At 40.0% G+C, this 5998-nt stretch overlaps 1 non-coding gene across 2 annotated transcripts; it reads right to left on the bottom strand.

Annotated features, from left to right (window-relative positions):
• Nucleotides 1–2040: 2040 nt before the first annotated feature.
• si:ch211-198p11.6 (uncharacterized) lies at nt 2041–5483 on the bottom strand. Of its 2 annotated transcripts, none has more exons than XR_010461315.1 (3): nt 3438–5483; nt 2455–2565; nt 2041–2128 (listed from the first exon to the last, which is right to left on the bottom strand). It is a non-coding gene; the product is annotated as an uncharacterized si:ch211-198p11.6 (transcript). The 2 variants fall into 2 exon arrangements; XR_010461316.1 differs by lacking the exon at nt 3438–5483 and adding an exon at nt 2732–3430.
• Nucleotides 5484–5998: the final 515 nt, after the last annotated feature.

Below are 5998 nucleotides of genomic sequence, written 5' to 3' on the forward strand. Positions count from 1 at the left end.
GAGATGGTGTGTTAAACGCACATCACTTAAGACTACATAGAAAAGTTCTGCAAAGGGAATGACAATAACATGCCCTAGAAAGAAGTCTCAATCCAGTCACTCTACCCTTCGACAAACTAAACCTAAACCTGGTGACCTTAGAGGATGGGTAAACCCAGCTCTACTGCTGAAAGAAGAAGTCAACATCTGTTCCCCTGTACTATCCTCCACCTGCTACACTCATGTCACCTGGAACAACCCAGTCAATGGCATTTGGTTGCCTTTCTCCACAAACCAAAGCTATGTCACTTGACTTACAGGCAACATAAGTGGGACTGGTGGTAAACCTATTGTAGTAATTCTTGCCTCAAATTAACTTCCTGCTGTAACTGAGCCAAAAGATACAATCTAGTGTGTAGGTTCAGGCAAGTCAGCTGACTGCAACACATTTTCTTTCCTGTGTTGGTACTTTGGAATGGATTGACCGTTGAATTGGGACAGTGGTCATTGTTAAGTGACAGGGCTCATGTGACAGTTGTTATTAGAGAAACAATAATGGGACTGACAGTATTATGTTGCTTGAGGCTGGGAGAGGACCGTACTGAGGAAATGTCACAATATTGCGCATATTTTGAGAACCGCACAATATATTTCATCAGGACAAAAAGGTTTATTCCTTTCCGTGGATTTACTTTTCTAAAGCACACATTTGTCAAATCTCCAAACATGAGATATACAGGCCATTGACACGTTTAAAAATAGTCATCTTTAATTGACATTGGTCAATAACTTAAAAAGTACAAGTCCACAGCGTCAAAGCTACAGTATATACATATGTAATGTGAAACAACTTGAGTGTAAATGTGATAAAAATAACTGATTAATGAATTAAGGAACAGTTAAAACCATCATGGAAGTATTACATCAGCTACAAGTGTACAAAACATTAAGGACACCTGCTCTTTCCATGACATAAACTGACCAGGTGAATCCAGGTGAAAGCTATGATCACTTATTGATGTCACTTGTTAAATCCACTTCAAATCAGTGTAGATCAAGGAGAGGAGACAGGTTGAAGGATGTTTAAGCTTCGAGACAATTGAGACGTTAATTGTGTGTGCCATTCAGAGGGTAAATGGGCAAGACAAAAGATTGAACTACCTTTGAACGGGGTATGGTAGTAGATGCCAGGCGCCCCAGTTTGTGTCAAGAACTCTAACAATGCTGGGTTTTTCACGCTCAACAGTTTCCAGTGTGCATCAAGAATGGTCCACCACCCAAAGGACATCCAGCCAACTTGACACAATCTGTGGGAAGCATTGGAGTCAAAATGGGCCAGCATCCCTGTGGAACGATTTTGACACCATATAGAGACCATGCCCTGACGAATATAGGGTTTTCTGAGGGCAAAAGGGGAGGAGGGGGGGTGCAACTCGATATTAGGCAGGTGAGCTTAATGTTTTGTACAATGAATGTATTGGATTGCTGCAGAGGCACAGAATTGTACTTCTGCTGTAATGAAAGTAGATGCCCTATATTGTAATAGCACTCTGATAATGTTGCTCTCCCTTGGACACATATGGCACAACTATCCATAAACTGGTTGTAGACTTTCACTTTAAGGCTGTGTGTTAGAAGGATTCAGATTGTATTTTCATATTGATACATAAACACAGTAACCCACCCCCCGTCTTTCCTTTCCATTTCTCTAGGGATGAATGGATAACTCCTTCCTCTTGCACAAATTGTCCATTAACATCAATGTGTGAATATGCAAACATGCTGTGCATCTTGAGTTAGGATTCATCATTCATCCTACCACTCCTCCGTTTCTCCCTCTATCTGAACTTGATCTCGAAGCAGAGGCAGTTGAAGGACTCACATGCTGGGGGTTGGCATGTGCAAGCACAGTCCCACATGTTACACTGTGGGGAAACAAAGCATGGGGTAAGAACAAGTGGTTCAAACCCTGATCGGTCGCACACTCAGGGGTTTTACTCACATTAGGAAGAGAGGGGCAGGTAGAGGGGCAGATCTGGTCAAGGCACGAGCGCAGTGATGGCATGCGACAGTTGCACGACTCTGCACATGCTAAACAGTAATCGAATGGCGCGATATTTGGACAGCAGTCACCACACTCAGGAGAACACTGTTCCTGTAGGGCAAGAGGCCATGAATGAATTAACATCCCTCTCACCAGTCAAACCATATCTCTATTTGCTGCTGGAGCTTATGGTGAAGACAGTTTGCTATGGTCAAGTAGGGTTTGAGGCCTACATTAAAAAAAGGCAACGTCAGCCGACCCTATCTGCAGCATCAGTGCCTCTCACTTGAAGTATTAAAAAATATATATATTTGATTCAAGGTTCATCTTCCTGGCTTTGTTGAACTGCACTCTTTTTAAGCTACATTTGCAAGGTATCTGTGCACAACAGCATATAGGGAAGGGATAGGATAGGGAAGCAAATGCTGTACCTTGAGGCATTGGCGGAACCATAATGCCATTGCAAGGAAAATCATGTAAAGACCAACAACAATCATCAGTACAGCGGGAAGAGGGAGTGTGAGGCCCCACACAGGCAACACCTGAAGAAGAATAGAAACAAGTTTACTGTGTGCAGGAGATGGCATGTTCAAGATTATACTAATATAAATACCATGCACACTAGTTTGTTATAACGTTAGCTAGATAGCTATGCCTAGCAAATAATGTAAAAAAATATATTTTACATCTGCAAACAAGCACACACACCGGACACGATGCATTTACAATGCTGCGTTGGTAAAAGATGGGTTGGCTGACAACATCACAAAAATTATGTGAGCACATCCATAGGGCAGAAGAATGACAAGAAACTGCCATGTTGGGAATCGTGTGGCTCCTTTCAGCTTGTTATTGATACCATAGCTGTGTTAGAATACTCATACTAATTTGCACTAACTATACTATTTGTGACGTAAATTGATTATGTAGTATGCTTATTGGTCATAGTATGGATATAGTTAGTATGCCAAAAGTTCCCGGATGTCGTACTCAATTCACCATAATACGAAAATACAAGCAGTTGACACTATTTACGTGCTTTTAGAGTCCATAATGCAATTCTTCAAAAACTTCAACTTTTCCAGATTTGAAGTAAATGGCGGAAAATATGCAGCCGAAGTCCCGACGAGAGTGGATACAAATTCATTGCTTTAACTAATTATGACAAATGTTAAGAAAATGTTCAGCGATGTAATAAAGTAATGACTTTTCAAATAAGTTACGTTACACGTTGTTGGCTGACAATTTGTTAGCTACGCTATCCTTACGAACCCCATAGCATATCATTACAGCAGTATGTTAGCTAGTTACTTAACATAATGTTAGTTGGCTACTAATACATCGGACTTTCCTGTAACGTTATATTAACTAAATGCTATCTAACTACCCAATGTTTATTGCATTGATTATTCACTTCATTCTTAGCTTAGCTGAGGTATAGTCGTTGTGCGTTCTCAATGGCCATTGTTAATTCGCTCTGGCTATCTACTCCGATTTCAGAGCACTCTCCTCTGAGTGTTCCAGAGCGCAGAATAACTGATTACTTACTAAACGGTGGCACAAAAAAAATTGATTCAATTATTGCCAGCAGCACAGTTACAGTCAACAATGCTCTGGATAACATGAAAACAGCCTAACCACCTGTTTAGGGCGAGTAAAATGGTCAGAGTGAGGTGTTCTTATTTGTGTCTGGAAGTAGCTAGCAAGCTAGCCAATGTTAGCCAGTTAGGTTGGGTGCTTGACTGCTGTTAGGTCAGAACGCAACGCTCGGCTCAACCCTACTCCTGAACGCTCCGAGAGCGAAACGCTATGAATTTACAAATGGACAATCTGGCATACGAACGCCCAGAACGCACTCTGGCACTCCAGATTGAATTCACGAACACACCTGAAATCATATGATGTCTAGCTAGTAATTTGTTATACTAGCAAGGGGTTCCATAGCAACAAATTCAACTTCCAGTAGAAAGCACTAGTACGCTCAACTGGAAGGATACCGTTCGTTTAAAGTATACTAAAATGAACTAATAGTATATAGTATATACTCATAAAGCATGTAATATACGGTATGTTAGTATGGATATTCGAACACAGCTCGTGTCTTGTTTTGAGGTGTTTTGACTGATTTACTGTCAATGCTAATATGGCTAAAATTCACTACCCAGCTAACCACTTTAACAATGTATTTAAGAGAGAACAAATTGTCATTGTGCACATTTATTTATGTTTTCAATAAACATTGATGACGAAATATAGCTTACATGTTGTCCACAATCTAAGCCAACCTCATATGTTTTGCCCCATGGTTGCACCCACTTCATTTTTGTTGTTGAACAACACATCTTGTTCAACCGAATTGAAAAACGTCTCTGTGAGCATTTGAAATAAGATCAGGATTTTAAAAATGATAGCTCGGTAGTCCAACATTCTCCCCTACATGCAACCATCACAGAGGCAGGGGAGAAAGTATGGTGATCCTGATCCTGCGGCTGCTGCATGCCAGCCTGCCGTATCCCAAGCAGTTGCACCTGATTCATCCTAGCCAAATATTTGTATTGTTCTATCTGTGTCCGAGTCAAAATAAAGAAAAATAATCAAGCATTTTGTCAACATTGATGACAGTTTGTAAACTGGAGGTAGGCTGTCTCCCTAATAGGTTGACTTCGGTTTGCAATATGACAGCTACTCACAAATACCTCTGATATACAGTACCAGTCAAAAGTTTGGACACACGTACTCATTCAATTTTCTTCATCGTAGAATAACAGTGAAGACATCAAAACTATGAAATAAAACATAGGGAATCATGTAGTAACTAAAAAAAAGTGTTAATAAAATCAAAATATATTTTAGATTTTTCAAAGTAGCCACCCTTTGCCTTGATGACAGCCCTGCACACTCTTGGCATTTTCTTAATAAGGCTAGGGTAAGTATTCGGAAGTTCGGATGACTGACATGCACAAAGTAAACTGGCTGTTACTCAGGCCCAGAAGCTAGGACATGCATATGGATAGAAAACACTCTGAAGTTTCCAAAACGGTTAAAATAATGTCTGTGAGTATAACAGAACTGATATGGCAGGCAAAAACACGAGGAGAATCCATCCGGAATTATTATTTTTTGGGTCACAGGCCATTCAAATGCTTGTCTATGGAATATTCAAAGGAATTCCTCCCATATTGCAGTTCCTATTGCTTCCACTAGATGTCAACAGTCTTTAGAAAGGGTTTCAGGCTTGTTTTTTGAAAAATAAATTAGTAGTTGTAGTTTTTCAAGGTAGCTCTCATTTTGACTGTAGTCTTGGGGCACGCACTTCGTTATTTTTCTCTGGTATTGAACATACTACATTCCATCTTAAATTGTATTGTTTATTTACATAGTAGGGTACCTGAGGATTGATTAGAAACATTTGTAATGGTTTCGACTTGAGGTTATTGTTTATAAGGGTGCCAGGTAGGTTGTGCCTACCTGAGAAAATATTGGTATCTCCTTTTGGTTTGGGAGGGAATGAGTCCCATCTGGTCCGTCAAATCTACACCAATACAAAGGACTCATGTAAAAGTCAGGATGGACATACACTTTTCATAAACCCTTAAAACTTTGGAAATAACTTCAAAACAACTGTATTCTTTTGCGTGGGTTGTATTACCAACATATATGATCACACACACATAATAATGTAACAAATAATGAGCTCTGGTTCCTCCAGAAAAGTTCTGTACCTTGGGCCTAAAAGAGTCCAGGCCGGTAAAGGAGTTCAGGGAACTCAAGTGACCTTAGTCACGCAATATTTGTCCGTTCATACAAGCGTAGCGTAAACCCAGTCTCAATCATACAATCAAAATATCAACTCTTTTAACACACAACCATAAAGCATATCAAATCTCAATAAGTCTTCAACTACAACCACATAAATCATCACGGTATACATCACACCAAAACAAATTAAATACGGTATACAAAAAGGTTGCAGTC

This window comes from Oncorhynchus nerka, linkage group LG26, assembly GCF_034236695.1.
Source record: "Oncorhynchus nerka isolate Pitt River linkage group LG26, Oner_Uvic_2.0, whole genome shotgun sequence".
Taxonomy (NCBI): Eukaryota; Metazoa; Chordata; class Actinopteri; order Salmoniformes; family Salmonidae; genus Oncorhynchus; species Oncorhynchus nerka.